At 39.1% G+C, this 18,189-nt stretch overlaps 1 non-coding gene across 1 annotated transcript; it reads right to left on the bottom strand.

Moving 5' to 3' along the window:
• Positions 1 to 17,189: 17,189 nt before the first annotated feature.
• TRNAR-CCU (transfer RNA arginine (anticodon CCU)) lies at positions 17,190 to 17,262 on the bottom strand. The gene has a single exon. It is a non-coding gene; the product is annotated as a tRNA-Arg (tRNA).
• Between the last annotated feature and the right edge of the window lie 927 nt (positions 17,263 to 18,189).

The following is an 18,189-nucleotide window of genomic DNA, read 5'->3' as shown; positions in this document are numbered from 1 at the left end:
CGTATGGAGGTTAATCAGTGGCGTGGTCCAATTGTAATATGTAGCAGGGAAATCGATTATACAACAAATCTATATCAAGTGCGGCTCATTTATAGGCCAAGTGCGGCTCATTTATATATCAAGTGCGGCTCATTTTTATGCTTGTGCTGCCCATTTCTATGTCAAGTGCGGGCTCATTTTCAAATTTGGCAGCACCAAATATGTCAAGTGCGGGCTCATTTTCAATATTGGCAGCACCAAATATGTCAAGTGCGGGCTCATTTTCAAAATTGGCAGCACCAAATATATCAAGTGCGGGCTCATATTCTAAAATTGGCAGCACAAAAAATGTCAAGTGCGGGCTCATTTTCCAAATTGGCAGCACTTGAGAAACATCAAGTGCGGGCAGGCCATGTGCTGCACATGTAAAAGCCCGCACTAAACCCCTTAAAATGAGACCGCACTTGAGGTTTTTTCCTCTATCACTTATTTACTAATACTTTCCTTCTTTCCTCCCTTATTTATTTACCATGTTGGAGTAACTGTAGAAGAAATTTTGACTGCCAAATAGTTTAATATAGATTGACTGGTTAAGATTTTTTTTTTGTTCTTAATAATTTATTCAGAAAAAAAAATAAGAAAGTATATTTTTAAGGACAATCAACACCATATAAGAAAGTATATTTTTTTATGCAAATCGTGTGCGGCTAGTAGGGATGGCAATGAGTCAAATACCCGGCCCAGATCCGATTGGACCCGATCCATTGGGTCTGGGTCTAAAAAAATTAGACCCTGTGGATCTGGGGCGGATCTGGATCTTTGTTCAATGGGGCGGGTCTGGGTCCGGGTCCAAGAATTAAAGACCCAGATCCGACCCACAGACCCATATATATAATTTTAAAAAATAAATAAATATAATTCAATCTTTATGTGATAAACTTTATTTAGTTCTTATGATACTAAACTATTTAAAAATTGTTTGACGTGACATATAAATATTAATATTAGAAACTTTAAATACTTATTGTATTACAAGGCTAATATGATATTTTTCCCTAAACAACATTAACGAATATTCCATATTTAGTGGTTTTATTAAACCAACGTTACGTTTACGTACAAAAAAATGGGCGAAAAAATGACGTAATATAAGAAAAACGAGGGACAATTTTTTTTGAAAAACAAATACGCTTAGACCCATTTAGGACCCAGATCCGACCCTAGACCCATTAGACCCAGTGGATCTGGATCTAGAGCTGATTTTTTTTGGACCCAACGGATATGGGTTGGATCTGGATATTCCTCTTAAAAAGCGGGTTTGGGTCTAGATCCTGTCATACCCGGTCTAGATCCGACCCATTGCCATCCCTAGCGGCTGGTCGCTGCAGCAAAGAGCGTACGACACTGCTCTGCTCTATTTCAAAAAAAATTGCTTTAATTTTCTTTTTTGTTTATTAATTCTGAAATAAGCTTAAGAGGTAACACGATTATCCCCGGAAGAGTGCAATTAATTATTTTTTTTTTTTTTTTGACATAGGATAAAATTACGATCAAAAGAAAAACATAAAGCGAATTAACCATCAGGCCTAACACCAAATGGGGAAACGAATTGCAAACCCTCCTTTGCGGCCTGTTTAGCCAAATCATGAGCAGACTGTATATCACCTTGATCGACCTTTGTAACCATGCAACTTCTGAAAACTATACCTATTTCCAGAATGGCTTTTACTGTCCAAGTAAGACGGATATCAGGCTTAACTATCCCTTGCAAGTAAGAGACCAAGTTAGCTGAATCGGTGAAAACCGCTATGTCTGTTACTGAAGATGTCGATGACCATTGTAACGCGCGCAGACATGCCATAGATTGCACATGTAAAGCCGAATGCCCTAGACCATAGTCACAACCTGTAGACACCTACTTTTGTTCCCATTCCCGAAAGGGAAGGTTCGATGATGAGAACATAAATCCCCACTTGACAACGCATCTCCTATAAAATAACGAATCTCAATTCCCCTTTTCATTTCACCCGAAACCTGCTATTTATAGAAACCTGCTATTTATGGAAACCTGCTAAAAATAGTAACTACCATAATGGGTAGTTGTTAAAAGTGGCAAGTCATAAAAGATAGAAACCTGTCAGAATTAGGTGTTGCACTCCAACATAAATCCTAAATGAGATAGAAATTGCGAGAGAATCCTATTCCTAATACGATTCGAAAATAAGAGTTACGTATTAATTAAAATCCTAACGAGCCTAGAGTTCGTAATGGGCCCAGATGCATTCCATCATAAAATTAATACGCACTAAAAGACTCGATTAAGTCTCATACACTCCGGATTCTAAGAGTCCGAATCTGACAAAGAAACGGCCCAGACCCTATTTTCAACGCCTGGCTCTGGGCGCCGAAATCTTCGGCGCCCAGCCCTGGGCGTTGAAAATACCTGGGACGTGTTCTTTCCTAATTCCTCGTGGATTAGAGTTCTACAATTCTATCTTTCCACGAACTCTTTTCTATAAATATAGCCCCAAGTTCGACGTGAAAGGAACAACACACAATTATCATTATTCTGAGTATTGACTCTAACCCCTAAGCCTAAGCCTCACGCTGCGAAATTGATCACGCGTTCTGTCGCAATCGATCCAAAAATCGAACAGAACGTATCCTGTCCCGTAACTTGAGATTCGTTAAATAAAAGGAGAAATAGAAAAGTCAAAGTGGTTAGTTTTCTGAGAACCGTGACGCACCTCTCAAGGGTGCATCGTAATGTGTCCCTTTTCCATGATTTAATTGCTTTTCTCACCCTTTTATGAACTGTTAAACTAATTAAATCTGATTGTTCTATCACGCCTAATAAAGATAATATTTTTGGGAAATTAGATTATCATGCTAGGTCCCTTAATACAATCTAAATCAGATAACCGTGCTCGATCTAGTATTATATGTTGCATGTTGTTAAAATCAACTCAGATTAGTTTAATAGTTAACGCATGTCCCTTCAATTATTTATGCTGAGCTAGTAAGGATATCCTGCCTCTGGAGTTATCGACGAGCGAGTACTCCTCTCGGTAGTTACAGTCCCCCGAACCCTCAATCTCTACCTTGCGGGTGTATGTTGAGAGATCCCCACACCAGGGATCACAAGGGAACCTACGGCCGTCGTGGTCAAACATAATTGCACTCCCTTTATTTCACGATAACCGGGTTTTGTCAGTTTTTCTCATTGTCGTTAAAAACTGAATGGCGACTCCTATATTACTAGTCAATTGGGTGTAAACTCACAGGAAATCCAATTACACTTGATTTGACAAAAAGAAACGTCACACCCACGAGGGACGAGGTCACGCATTAGCCTCGCGCTTTTTCGACCCCCTCACACAACCCCCAATAATTTTAGTCCCAGCTGACTGTGGTTGTTGGAGCACCCATCCCATTCCTGCTCTTAAGGTGACTTTATTCCATGCTCTATCAATACATATAACCGTATTCGGCATATAAGCATTAACCCTACCTATATTTGTAAAGTAAAACCCTGGTGGGTAGGTTGGTAAATGCTCTGAAGGATGTAAACAACCAAAATGATCACTGTCTCTCTGCCTGTAGATTGTGTTCTGTTCCAAAGCTAACTTGAGTTGGGTCTGAACAATTTGAATATCTCCAGTCGACGAAAAGAATGTTAGGTTATGATTCATATGACAAAACATAAATCATGCGGAAAAACCATAAAGCCAGGAAAGCATATTATTTACACATAATAATTTAGCATAGTTTAGATGCATACACTTTGTTGCGTGCCCTCCCTAGCTGCGCCCGAACCGAACAAGAACAAGTCTTTAGGACTCCAAGTGTCGTCCCTCCGTAGATAGTCCACAGTACGTCCGGATCCGCCTCAAGATTGACCAACTAGAATCGCCCTTAAGGTACTAGGATTTTCGACTAGGTTAGCGCAAGTGTATGGCTGAATTTTTCTTTCAAAAACTTACCTTTTGAATACTTCAATTGTGTCTGTAAATAATGACCCTAGGCACTTATTTATAGAGGTATGGAAAAGGAACTGGTATCCTATTAGGATACTAATTAATTAAACTAGAATCCTAGTAGGACTCTGACTTAATTAATTTATCCTTTTAGGATTAGGAATTTAATCATATATCAAATCCTAATAGCTTTAGGATTCGTGTACGAACACAAACACACACACACGCACGGCAGCCCACAAGGGGCGCCTATGCGCGCGGCCTGTGAGCTCGCAGCCCACGCCACGAGGCCCACATGCTGCCTTGGCCTTGGCGCGCGCTAGGCCTGCCTTGCGGTGGGCCTGGGCACTGCCTTGGCTTGGGGCGTTTGTGGCGCGCTGGCTTGCTGGGCGATAGCCCGGCTTCGTGCTGGGCCTTCGTCCGGCAGGCCTCGTCCGATGCTTATTCGTACGATGCGCTTCCGATTAAATTCCCGGTTCCGGAATTCATTTCCGATACGAACAATATTTAATATTTCTGATTCCGGAATTAATTTCCGTTGCGAACAAATATTTAATATTTCCGTTTCCGGAATTATTTTCCGACTCCGATGATATTTCCGATTCTGACAATATTTCCGTTTCCGGCAATATTTCCGATTCCGGCAGTATTTCCATTTCCATTAATATTTTCCGATACGTACCATGTTTCCGTTTCCGGAAACATCTACGACTTGGATAATATTTATATTTCCGATACGATCCATATTTCCGTTTCCGGCAATATCATCGTTTCCGGAGTATTCATTTCTTGCTTGTGACGATCTCAACTCCCACTGAAACCAAGATCCGTCGATTCCGAATATCCAGAGATGGAGTATTTAATGCAATTAAATACTTGATCCGTTTACGTACTATTTGTGTGACCCTACGGGTTCAGTCAAGAGTAAGTTGTGGATTAATATCATTAATTCCACTTGAACTGACGCGGCCTCTAGCTAGGCATTCAGCTCACTTGATCTCACTGAATTATTAACTTGTTAATTAATACTGAACCGCATTCATTAGACTTAACATTGAATGCATACTTGGACCAAGGGCACTATTTCCTTCAGTCTCCCACTTGTCCTTAGGGACAAGTGTGCATTACCTAATTCCTTTGTCACTCGATGCTTGGTCTTGAACATAAGGTAAGAGTTGTCATCCTTATTATTTCCAGAGGTGTTTCTCGGTTTCAGAGTTCAACTGACCAAATAAACAGATAATCATAGCCTATGATTCATCCGAGCACGGCCATGCATTTCACAGTTTCTAGCTCTCCGAGTGGCCTTGTACAACTTTTAAGCATCTCATCCCGATTTATGGGAGGACAATCCCAATCTTGCGATCTTGAGATTAGACTTCTTTTGATAGGTGATTACCTGAGCGTTGCCTTTATAGCCTCCTTTTACGGTGCGACGGTTGGTCAACGTCAAAGCAACCAGTTCTCAAACAAGTAATCTCAAATCACTCAGGTATTGAGGATTTAGTGTCTAATAATTTTAATGAAATTTACTTATGACAGATTTTCATCTTTTACAGTAAAGTTTCATAGGTCTGTCCGATACTAGTCTTCCCAAAGTAAGTATCTATGCAAATGATTATGACATTGCCATGTCCACATAGTTCAAGAAACAGAACTACTAGTCATCTTGCATTCTAGTCGTCTAACGTTTTCTATGCGTCCAATTTTATAGAAAACTCCGACCAGGGACCATTTTCAACCTTTGACATTCAAGTTCACTTGATAGACATTTCTTAGTCACAGGACTGGTCCTGACAGTCTATCTTGAATATATCGTCAAATTGAAGGGACTCATCATTTAATAAACCACAAATTAAATGGAAAAATGAATTCTATTCATTTATTGTGAATGATTAACCAATAATGTTTTACAAAGAATTAAACTCTAAAACTTTAAAACATTAAATAAGGACATCAAAGCCATTCTACAATATGCTTGATTCCCATAGCTGCAGTGTGCGAGTTGTGCTTCGCCTGCGGCAGAGGTTTAGTCAATGGATCTGATATGTTGTCATCAGTTCCAATCTTGCTTATCTCGACTTCTTTTCTATCAACGAACTCTCGTAGAAGGTGAAATCTACAAAGTACATGCTTGACTCTTTGGTGGTGTCTAGGCTCCTTTGCCTGTGCAATAGCTCCGTTATTATCACAATACAGGGCTATTGGTCCTTTAATGGAGGGGACTACACCAAGTTCACCTATGAACTTCCTTAGCCATATAGCTTCCATTGCTGCTTCATGTGCAGCAATGTACTCCGCTTCAGTTGTAGAATCCGCAATGGTGCTTTGCTTAGCACTTTTCCAGCTTACTGCACCTCCGTTGAGGCAGAAGACAAACCCAAACTGTGATCTGAAATCATCTTTGTCGGTTTGGAAACTTGCGTCCGTATAGCCTTTAACAATTAATTCATCATCTCCACCAAAGACCAGGAAGTCATCTTTGTGCCTTTTCAGGTTCTTCAGAATATTCTTGGCAGCAGTCCAATTTGCCTCTCCTGGGTCTGACTGGTATCTGCTCGTAGCACTGAGTGCGTACGCAACATCCGGGCGTGTACATATCATAGCATACATTATTGAACCAATCAATGATGCATACGGAATCCCATTCATTCGTCTACGCTCATCAAGTGTTTTTGGGCACTGAGTCTTGCTTAGAGTTATTCCATGAGACATGGGTAGGTAGCCTCGCTTGGAGTCTGCCATCTTGAACCTATCAAGCACCTTATTGATATAAGTGCTTTGACTAAGTCCAATCATCTTTTTAGATCTATCTCTGTAAATCTTGATGCCCAATATGTACTGTGCTTCTCCTAGATCCTTCATCGAAAAACATTTCCCAAGCCAAATCTTGACAGAGTTCAACATAGGAATGTCATTTCCGATAAGTAATATGTCATCGACATATAATACTAGGAAAGCAATTTTTCTCCCACTGACCTTCTTGTATACACAAGATTCGTCTGCGTTCTTGATGAAACCAAAGTCACTGACTGCTTCATCAAAACGTATATTCCAGCTCCTGGATGCCTGCTTCAATCCGTAGATTGATTTCTTTAGCTTGCATACCTTTTTAGCATTCTTTGGATCCTCAAAACCTTCAGGCTGTGTCATAAACACAGTTTCTGTTAAAACGCCGTTTAATAAAGCGGTTTTGACATCCATCTGCCATATTTCGTAATCGTAATATGCAGCGATTGCTAACATTATCCGAATAGACTTTAGCATTGCAACTGGTGAAAAGGTTTCATCGTAATCCACACCGTGGACTTGCCTGTAACCTTTTGCAACCAATATAGCTTTGAAAACTTCAAGTTTCCCATCCTTGTCCTTTTTCAGTTTGAAAACCCATTTGCTTCAAATGGCTTGGTAGCCATCTGGCAAATCGACCAAATCCCATACTTGGTTTTCTGACATGGAGTCTAATTCAGATTGCATGGCTTCTTGCCATTGCTTGGAGCTAGGGCTCGTCATAGCTTGTTTGTAAGTCGCAGGTTCATCACTTTCAAGTAATAGAACGTCATAGCTCTCGTTCGTCAAAATACCTAAGTACCTTTCCGGTTGAGATCTATATCTCTGCGATCTACGCGGGGTTACATCTCTAGATTGACCATGATCCTCACCAGATACTTCAAAAGATCTCTGAGTTTCATCTTGAATGTCATCTTGAGCATTCTCTAGAGTTTGTTGTTCGACTCGAATTTCTTCGAGGTCTACTTTTCTCCCACTTGTCATTTTGGAAATGTGATCCTTCTCCAAAAAGACACCATCCTCGAGCAACAAACACCTTGTTCTCAGATGTATTTTAGAAGTAATACCCCTTTGTTTCCTTTGGATAGCCCACAAGGATACATTTGTCAGATTTTGGATGAAGTTTGTCTGAAATTTATCGTTTGACGTATACTTCCCATCCCCAAATCTTAAGAAAAGACACTTTTGGAGGCTTTCCAAACCATAACTCATATGGAGTCTTTTCGACAGCTTTAGACGGAGCTCTATTTATAGTGAGTGCAGCTGTATTTAGTGCATGTCCCCAAAATTCTATTGGAAGTTCGGCCTGACCCATCATTGACCTAACCATGTCTAGCAAGGTTCTGTTCCTCCGTTCCGACACACCGTTCCATTGTGGTGTTCCAGGAGGGGTCAATTCTGATAGAATTCCACATTCTTTCAGATGGTCATCAAATTCATAGCTCAGATATTCACCGCCTCTATCAGACCGCAGTGCCTTAATCTTCTTGCCTAATTGATTTTCTACTTCACTCTGAAATTCCTTGAATTTATCAAAGGAATCAGACTTATGCTTCATTAGGTAGACATAACCATATCTACTGAAGTCATCAGTGAAAGTGATAAAGTAGCTGAAACCACCTCTAGCATTTGTACTCATTGGTCCACATACATCTGTATGGATTAAACCCAATAGTTCAGTTGCTCTTTCTCCAACTTTAGAAAAAGGTTGCTTTGTCATTTTGCCAAGTAAACATGATTCGCACTTACCATAATCCTCTAAGTCAAATGGTTCTAGAATTCCTTCCTTTTGAAGTCTTTCCATGCGTTTCAAGTTAATATGGCCTAATCGACAATGCCACAGATAGGTGAGATCTGAATCATCCTTTTTGGCCTTTTTGGTATTTATGTTATAAACTTGTTTGTCGTGATCTAATAAATAAAGTCCATTGACAAATCTAGCAGATCCATAAAACATCTCTTTAAAATAAAACGAACAACTATTGTCTTTTATTAAAAAGGAAAATCCCTTAGCATCTAAGCAAGAAACTGAAATGATGTTTTTAGTAAGACTTGGAACATGGAAACACTCTTCCAGTTCCAAAACTAGCCCAGAGGGCAACGACAAATAATAAGTTCCTACAGCTAATGCAGCAATCCGTGCTCCATTTCCCACTCGTAGGTCGACTTCACCCTTGCTTAACTTTCTACTTCTTCTTAGTCCCTGAGAATTGGAACATAAGTGTGAGCCACAACCTGTATCTAATACCCAAGAAGTTGAATTAACAAGTGTACAGTCTATAACGAAAAATACCTGAAGATGGAACGACTGTTCCGTTCTTCTGATCTTCCTTTAGCTTCAAGCAATCTCTCTTCCAATGCCCCTTCTTCTTGCAGTAGAAGCATTCGGATTCAGAAGTGGGTTGACTGACCTTCCTCTTTTCAAATCTGCCAAATCTGAAAAGAGGAAGGCCAGTCAACCCACTTCTGAATCCGAATGCTTCTACTGCAAGAAGAAGGGGCATTGGAAGAGTGATTGCTTGAAGCTAAAGGAAGATCATAAGAACGGAACAGTCGTTCCATCTTCAGGTATTTTCGTTATAGACTGTATACTTGCTAATTCAACTTCTTGGGTATTAGATACAGGTTGTGGCTCACACTTATGTTCCAATCCACAGGGACTAAGAAGAAGTAGAAAGTTAAGCAAGGGTGAAGTTGACCTACGAGTGGGAAATGGAGCACGGATTGCTGCATTAGCTGTAGGAACTTATTATTTGTCGTTGCCCTCTGGGATAGTTTTGGAACTGGAAGAGTGTTTCCATGTTCCAAGTCTTACTAAAAACATCATTTCAGTTTCTTGCTTAGATGCTAAGGAATTTTCCTTTTCAATAAAAGACAATAGTTGCTCGTTTTATTTTAAAGAGATGTTTTATGGATCTGCTAGATTAGTCAATGGACTTTATTTATTATATCACGACAAACAAGTTTATACATAAATACCAAAAGGGCCAAAAAGGATGATTCAGATCTCACCTATCTGTGGCATTGTCGATTAGGCCATATTAACTTGAAACGCTTAGAAAGACTTCAAAAGGAAGGAATTCTAGAACCATTTGACTTAGAGGATTATGGTAAATGCGAATCATGTTTACTTGGCAAAATGACAAAGCAACCTTTCTCTAAAGTTGGAGAAAGAGCAAATGAACTATTGGGTTTAATCCATACAGATGTATGTGGACCAATGAGTACAAATTCTAGAGGTGGTTTCAGCTACTTTATCACTTTCACTGATGACTTCAGTAGATATGGTTATGTCTACCTAATGAAGCATAAGTCTGAATCCTTTGAAAAGTTCAAGGAATTTCAGAGTGAAGTAGAGAATCAATTAGGCAAGAAGATTAAGGCACTGCGGTCTGATAGAGGCGGTGAATATCTGAGCTATGAATTTGATGACCATCTGAAAGAATGTGGAATTCTATCAGAATTGACTCCTCCTGGAACACCACAATGGAACGGTGTGTCGGAACGGAGGAACAGAACCTTGCTAGACATGGTCAGGTCAATGATGGGTCAGGCCGAACTTCCATTAGAATTTTGGGGACATGCACTAAATACAGCTGCACTCACTATAAATAGAGCTCCGTCTAAAGCTGTCGAAAAGACTCCATATGAGTTATGGTTTGGAAAGCCTCCAAATGTGTCTTTTCTTAAGATTTGGGGATGTGAAGTATACGTCAAGCGATTAATTTCAGACAAACTTCATCCAAAATCTGACAAATGTATCCTTGTGGGCTATCCAAAGGAAACAAAGGGGTATTACTTCTACAATACATCTGAGAACAAGGTGTTTGTTGTTCGAGATGGTGTCTTTTTGGAGAAAGATCACGTTTCCAAAATGACAAGGGGGAGAAAAGTAGACCTCGAAGAAATTCGAGTCGAACAACAAACTCTAGAGAATGCTCAAGATGACATTCAGGATGAAACTCAGAGATCTTTAGAAGTATCTGGTGAGAATCATGGTCAATCTAGAAATGTTACCCCGCGTAGATCGCAAAGATATAGATCTCAACCGGAAAGGTACTTAGGTATTTTGGCGAACGAGAGCTATGATGTTCTATTACTTGAAATTGATGTACCTGCGACTTACAAACAAGCTATGACGAGCCCTAGCTCCAAGCAATGGAAAGAAGCCATGCAATCTGAATTAGACTCCATGTCTGAAAACCAAGTATGGGATTTGGTCGATTTGCCAGATGGCTACCAAGCCATTGGAAGCAAATGGGTTTTCAAACTGAAAAAGGACAAGGATGGGAAACTTGAAGTTTTCAAAGCTAGATTGGTTGTAAAAGGTTACAGGCAAGTCCACGGTGTGGATTACGATGAAACCTTTTCACCAGTTGCAATGCTAAAGTCTATTCGGATAATGTTAGCAATTGCTGCATATTACGATTACGAAATATGGCAGATGGATGTCAAAACTGCTTTCTTAAACGACGTTTTAACAGAAACTGTGTTCATGACACAGCCTGAAGGTTTTGAGGATCCAAAGAATTCTAAAAAGGTATGCAAGCTAAAGAAATCAATCTATGGATTGAAGCAGGCATCAAGGAGCTGGAATATACGTTTTGATGAAGCAGTCAGTGACTTTGGTTTCATCAAGAACGCAGACGAATCTTGTGTATACAAGAAGGTCAGTGGGAGCAAAATTGCTTTCCTAGTATTATATGTCGACGACATATTACTTATCGGAAATGACATTCCTATGTTGAACTCTGTCAAGATTTGGCTTGGGAAATGTTTTTCGATGAAGGATCTAGGAGAAGCACAGTACATATTGGGCATCAAGATTTAAAGAGATAGATCTAAAAGGATGATTGGACTTAGTCAAAGCACTTATATCAATAAGGTGCTTGATAGGTTCAAGATGGCAGACTCCAAGCGAGGCTACCTACCCATGTCTCATGGAATAACTCTATGCAAGACTCAGTGCCCAAAAACACTTGATGAGCGTAGACGAATGAATGGGATTCCATATGCATCATTGATTGGTTCAATAATGTATGCTATGCTATGTACACGCCCGGATGTTGCGTACGCACTCAGTGCTACGAGCAGATACCAGTCAGACCCAGGAGAGGCGCATTGGACTGCTGCCAAGAATATTCTGAAGAACCTGAAAAGGCACAAAGATGACTTCCTGGTCTATGGTGGAGATGATGAATTAATTGTTAAAGGCTATACGGACGCAAGTTTCCAAACCGACAAAGATGATTTCAGATCACAGTCTGGGTTTGTCTTCTGCCTCAACGGAGGTGCAGTAAGCTGGAAAAGTGCTAAGCAAAGCACCATTGCGGATTCTACAACTGAAGCGGAGTACATTGCTGCACATGAAGCAGCAAAGGAAGCTATATGGCTAAGGAAGTTCATAGGCGAACTTGGTGTAGTCCCCTCCATTAAAGGACCAATAGCCCTGTATTGTGATAATAACGGAGCTATTGCACAGGCAAAGGAGCCTAGACACCACCAGAGAGTCAAGCATGTACTTCGTAGATTTCACCTTCTACGAGAGTTCGTTGAAAGAAAAGAAGTTGAGATAAGCAAGATTGGAACTGATGACAACATATCAGATCCATTGACTAAACCTCTGCCGCAGGCGAAGCACAACTCGCACACTGCAGCTATGGGAATCAAGCATATTGGAGAATGGCTTTGATATCATTGTTTAATGTTTTAAAGTTTTAGAGTTTAAATCTTTGTAAAACATTATTGGTTAATCATTCACAATAAATGAATAGAATTCATTTTTCCATTTAATTTGTGGTTTATTAAATGATGAGTCCCTTCAATTTGACGATATATTCAAGATAGACTGTCAGGACCAGTCCAGTGACTAAGAGATGTCTATCAAGTGAACTTGAATGTCAAAGGTTGAAAATGGTCCCTGGTCGGAGTTTTCTATAAAATTGGACGCATAGAAAACGTTAGACGACTAGAATGCAAGATGACTAGTAGTTCTGTTTCTTGAACTATGTGGACATGGCAATGTCATAATCATTTGCATAGATACTTACTTTGGGAAGACTAGTATCAGACAGACCTATGAAACTTTACTGTAAGAGATGAAAATCTATCATAAGTAAATTTCATTAAATTATTAGACACTAAATCCTCAATACCTGAGTGATTTGAGATTACTTGTTTGAGAACTGGTTGCTTTGACGTTGACCAACCGTCGCACCGTAACAGGAGGCTATAAAGGCAACGCTCAGGTAATCACCTATCAAACGAAGTCTAATCTCAAGATCGCAAGATTGGGATTGTCCTCCCATAAATCGGGATGAGATGCTTAAAAGTTGTACAAGGCCACTCGGAGAGCTAGAAACTGTGAAATGCATGGCCGTGCTCGGATGAATCATAGGCTATGATTATCTGTTTATTTGATCAGTTGAACTCTGAAACCGAGAAACACCTCTGGACATAATAAGGATGACAACTCTTACCTTATGTTCAAGAGCAAGCATCAAACGACAAAGGAATTAGGAAATGCACACTTGTCCCTAAGGACAAATGGGAGACTGAAGGAAATAATGCCCTTGGTCCAAGTATGCATTCTATGTTAAGTCTAATAAATGCGGTTCAGTATTAATTAACAAGTTAATAATTCAGTGACATCAATTGAGCTGAATGCCTAGCTAGAGGCCGCTTCAGTTCAAGTGGAATTAATGATATTAATCCACAGCTTACTCTTGACTGAACCCGTAGGGTCACACAAATAGTACGTAAACCGATCAAGTATTTAATGGCATTAAATACTCTATCTATGGATATTCGGAATCGACGGATCTTGGTTTCAGTGGGAGCTGAGATCGTCACAAGCAAGAAATGAATACTCCGGAAACGATGATATTGCCGGAAACGGAAATATGGATCGTATCGGAAATATAAATATTGTCCAAGTCGTAGATGTTGCCGGAAACGGAAACATGGTACGTATCGGAAAATATTATCGGAAATGGAAATATTGCCAGAATCGGAAATATTGCCGGAAACGGAAATATTGTCAGAATCGGAAATATTATCGGAATCGGAAAATAATTCCGGAAACGGAAATATTAAATATTTGTTCGAAACGGAAATTAATTCCGGAATCGGAAATATTAAATATTGTTCGTATCGGAAATGAATTCCGGAATCAGGAATTCAATCGGAAGCGTATCGTACGAATTAGCATCGGACGAGGCCCGCTAGACGAAGGCCCAGCACGAAGCCAGGCCATCGCCCAGCGAGCCGCACGCACCAACGCACGCCTCGACCAGGCCCAGCGCAAGGCCAGGCCCAGCCAAGGGCGCGCGCACGCGAGAGCACAGCAGCACGGGCCGAGCGCTGTGCGCCTGACGTGGGCCGCAAGGCTTGCGCGGGTGCACGGCTCGTGCAACGTTTGTGCGGGAATCCTAATCCTATTGGAATTCGTGCAAAGATTAAATCCTAATCCTAATAGATTGATTTTGTTATTTAGAGTCCTAATAAGATTCTAACTAGCAAATCCACATCCTAGTAGGATTACAATTCCTTTTCCATACCCCTATAAATAGGTGCCTAGGGTCACAATTTATGGGCACGATTGAAGTATTCAAAGGGTAAGTTTTTGAAAGAAAAATCAGCCATGCACTTGCAAACACATAGCCGAAAATTCCTAAGCACCTTAAGGGCGATTCTAGTTGGTCTAACTTGAGGCGGATCCGGATGTACTGTGGACTATCTACAGAGGGACGACATTTGGAGTCCTAAAGACTTGTTCTTGTTCGGTTCGGGCGCAGCTAGGGAAGGCACGCTACAACATGTATGCATCTATTCTATGCTAAATGATTATGTGTAAATAATATGCTTTCCTGGCTTTATGGTTTTTCCGCATGATTTATGAATTGTCATATGTATCATAACCTAACAGAAATTTCACTTTCAAAGACACCAAAAGGAGCTCTTGGGATTGTTGTGAATACATTATCCCTACACACCTGAGGCCTACCTTCAACAAAAACCCTTGTAGTGTGATAGTCAGGTGGTTTTGCAACTGATGATTCTCCAATTTCAAAATCTTTCCCAACCTGAGGTGCTGCAAAAAAACCACCCAGCCCTTCTTCTGAGATGCTACTGTCACTACTATCACTTAACATTGATGGGGCTGACATTCTAAAACCTGGATTTCTTTGCTGCTGATTTGAAGGGTAATAAGGGGCATAAGGATCTCCTGAAAACGTACTAACATTCTGAAACTGAGAGTGAACATCACCATTAAACCTTCATGGGTGGTGGTAATTTTCTGGTGTTACAGGGTCATAATCTTCCCCTGACTCAGCTGAGTTATGAACAACATGAACTAAATCAGAATAACTTTGAGCACTCGCATAATCATCAGAGTCAGAATTCCTATTCACCACAAAGATCCCCTCAAAAATTCCATACCCATTTGCACCATTACCATTTGCTACATTACCATTTTCTACATTACCATTCTGAGGAAGCCCTATGTTCATACCATTAATCCCATCAACATCCCCATGATTTTCATTTGCATTTTCATGAGGAGAATTAACATCACCATTTTGGAATACTGCATTACCCCCTCCCTCATTACCATCATCCCCTCCCTGATCATCCGAGGAGTCTCCAACCCCAACATCAGTGTCCCCCCCCCCCTCATCATCAGCTTCCCCTTGAAACTCAGCATCCAACCCAAGTAAAAGCAAATTAACTCTAACATTTCGAAACCTATATCTATCATCCAGGCCTTCTATCATATTAGAATAAAGGGGGGTCTCCATAGTACCATGAATAACAGTAAGACCAGCAGCCTCAAATCCCTCAATTCTACTTCTAATTTCATGAAAGGCATGATATGCAGTATATTCACAATTACACATATAATGACCAATAATACCACATTTCTTACAAAATTTGTAAACACCCTCATAACAAAAGTAAACCCACACAATCTGACCCCCAGGCACAGGAACAAAACATCCAGGAATTAAAGGTTTTGTTAAATCAAACCATACCTTTGCTCTGAATTCAGGGTTTGACGGTAATACAACACCATCATGCTCTATCATCTCAACATAGCCAATAAGACGAAGACATTGTAGAGCCCATTCAGGGTCAAGCAACCCCAGAGGAAGACCAACAATTCGAACCCAGAGCCAAGCTCTTTTGAAATCAATATTACCCAGAATTACTCCCGCTCCTCCTCTTCTAAACGTGATTACTCTACCATCAATAATAGTAGAATGAAGCTCTATTAGGGCTTCCACATCAGCCTTATGTGAGCAGACAAAAACATAATATTTCCCTGTACGGTAAACTGTAATATTTTCCCGCTTCTCCCAACGAGAATCCACCATATGTTGAACCATGGACTGACTAGGAGGATTAGTATCGAAGAAGTGACCCACAACAGACTTCTCCCAATCAATTTCGCCCATATGAAACTCTTGAGGAGGGTCAACAAGAGGACCCATTCTGTAAGTATTCCAAGGATTTAAATGAGTCATTAAAAGGACAGACAATAGACAAAGAGAATAAAGAAAGGTAGAAGATTAAAGAAGAGTAGAAGGAAAGAGACATGGTAATCGAGACAACAGAGTATATTCTAAGATTAAAGTAATTTTTCCAAGAGAGTTGAAGAGGTGAAAGAGTAGAGTAGAAAATTAGACTATGAAGAAAAAAGCTCCTGAAGAATAAAGTGTGAATTTAAAACGGTTAAAGAAGTTTAAGCGGTGAGTGAAAAGTGAATTATAAGAGAGATTGACAGGTGTTTAGGATTGGGAAAAAAGGATTAAAAAGAAATTTTTTCAATTAGACAGATGTCTTAAGAAAAAAAACAAGAAAAAACAGATGTTAAGAAACTAACAAATCACTAAATCGCTTCTCACTAACGAGTAATCTAGAATTACAAAAGAAATTAAAATAAAAAAAAGACTACTAATTATGAATTTGAAAGGATATAGTCGAAGAACAGGACGAACTGGAAGAACAAACCCTAATTGCTTAGGGGCGAAGAAACTCTTTTTCGGAGAGGAATTTTTTTTTAGCTGTGTGCTTAATGTAGTGCGAAAAGTGGCAGTGCAATTAATTTTAAAAGGATGATGAATGTGTTATCTTCCCAACTATTCTAATGTACGTTATATTTGCAATGACTTCTGGGTGACCATGGGAGTCGAGGAGCGTATTATTATCCCAATAGATTTTGGAACTTTTAGCATCATGATATTTAATTTGTTTATAATTTAATAATTTAATAAAAATTTGTTTATAATATTTTTTAGTTTAATTAAACTATAACTAATTTTTGACATGTTATTGTTATTATTATTATTATAAATCAAATGCTAACAAAGTTAAATATTTTACAAATAGTTAGTAGGAAGCCGAGATACAATCTGGACCCCCACTCCCCTAAAATAAGTGCACGTCAGGTAGGGGTCGAACCTACGACCTTCTGCTTAGGAAACAGACGCTCTATCCATTGAGCTACAGACGCATGCTAACAAAGTCACATGCTAACAAAGTCAATCAAAGTACAAAAAATTATTATTATTATTGTTATTGTTATAGTTATTATTCTTGTTATTATTATTACTAGATTATAGCCAGTGTGATACACGGATTCTATTAAATTGTTATGTTTAAATAGAACTCCTATGTATACCCGATTTTATATATTAGATTAGATTAGTTTTTTTATTTTGCATTGAATTTTATTTTAGATTTATTTTTTAATTATGAGCGTTGTTTGTTTTTGGATGAAATTGTACACGCGTAATATTAATAATTAAATAATAAAAATATCTACGTGACACTTAATTATATATCTATGTGACACTCGACTTTTTTAATTCAAAATTAATTTTGAAATCTTATTTTCCATTGGCCGAAACCATTAATTTCCTACGTGGCGCTCTAATATTAGGTTAATGTTTGATTTTAAATTGAATTTTTATTTATTTTATTTTTTATTAGTGTTTGATTTTGGATGAATTTTATTTTAGATTTATTTTTTAATTTTAGAGTGTTTGATTTTGGATGGAGTTGTATATATTAGTAATTAATTAATTAGAATATCTACGTGGCAGCTAATTAATTATCTACGTGGAAATCAACTTTTTAATTCAAAAATAAATTAGAAATCTTATTTTTCATTGGCCGAAACCATTAGTAATCCTAGGTGGCGCTCTAATATTTCAGCAAATATGCCTCCTTTATATATATACTAGTATTTTAAGCACTCGATGCGTGCGAAATTTTAGAAATATTAGGCACTAAAAGTCATTCGCAAAATTCATATTTTGCGATAGTAAGGTCGTACAATACCCGTAGCCTTACATCACGAAAAACTTAAAATAGAGGGGAGCGATACGTGCGGGATTATATAAAAAGTTTAAATTGTATTACAACACTAAATATAAAA

The sequence above is a fragment of the Spinacia oleracea genome, chromosome 2 (assembly GCF_020520425.1).
Source record: "Spinacia oleracea cultivar Varoflay chromosome 2, BTI_SOV_V1, whole genome shotgun sequence".
NCBI lineage: Eukaryota > Viridiplantae > Streptophyta > Magnoliopsida > Caryophyllales > Amaranthaceae > Spinacia > Spinacia oleracea.
This window is presented reverse-complemented; position numbering and strand designations above follow the sequence as displayed.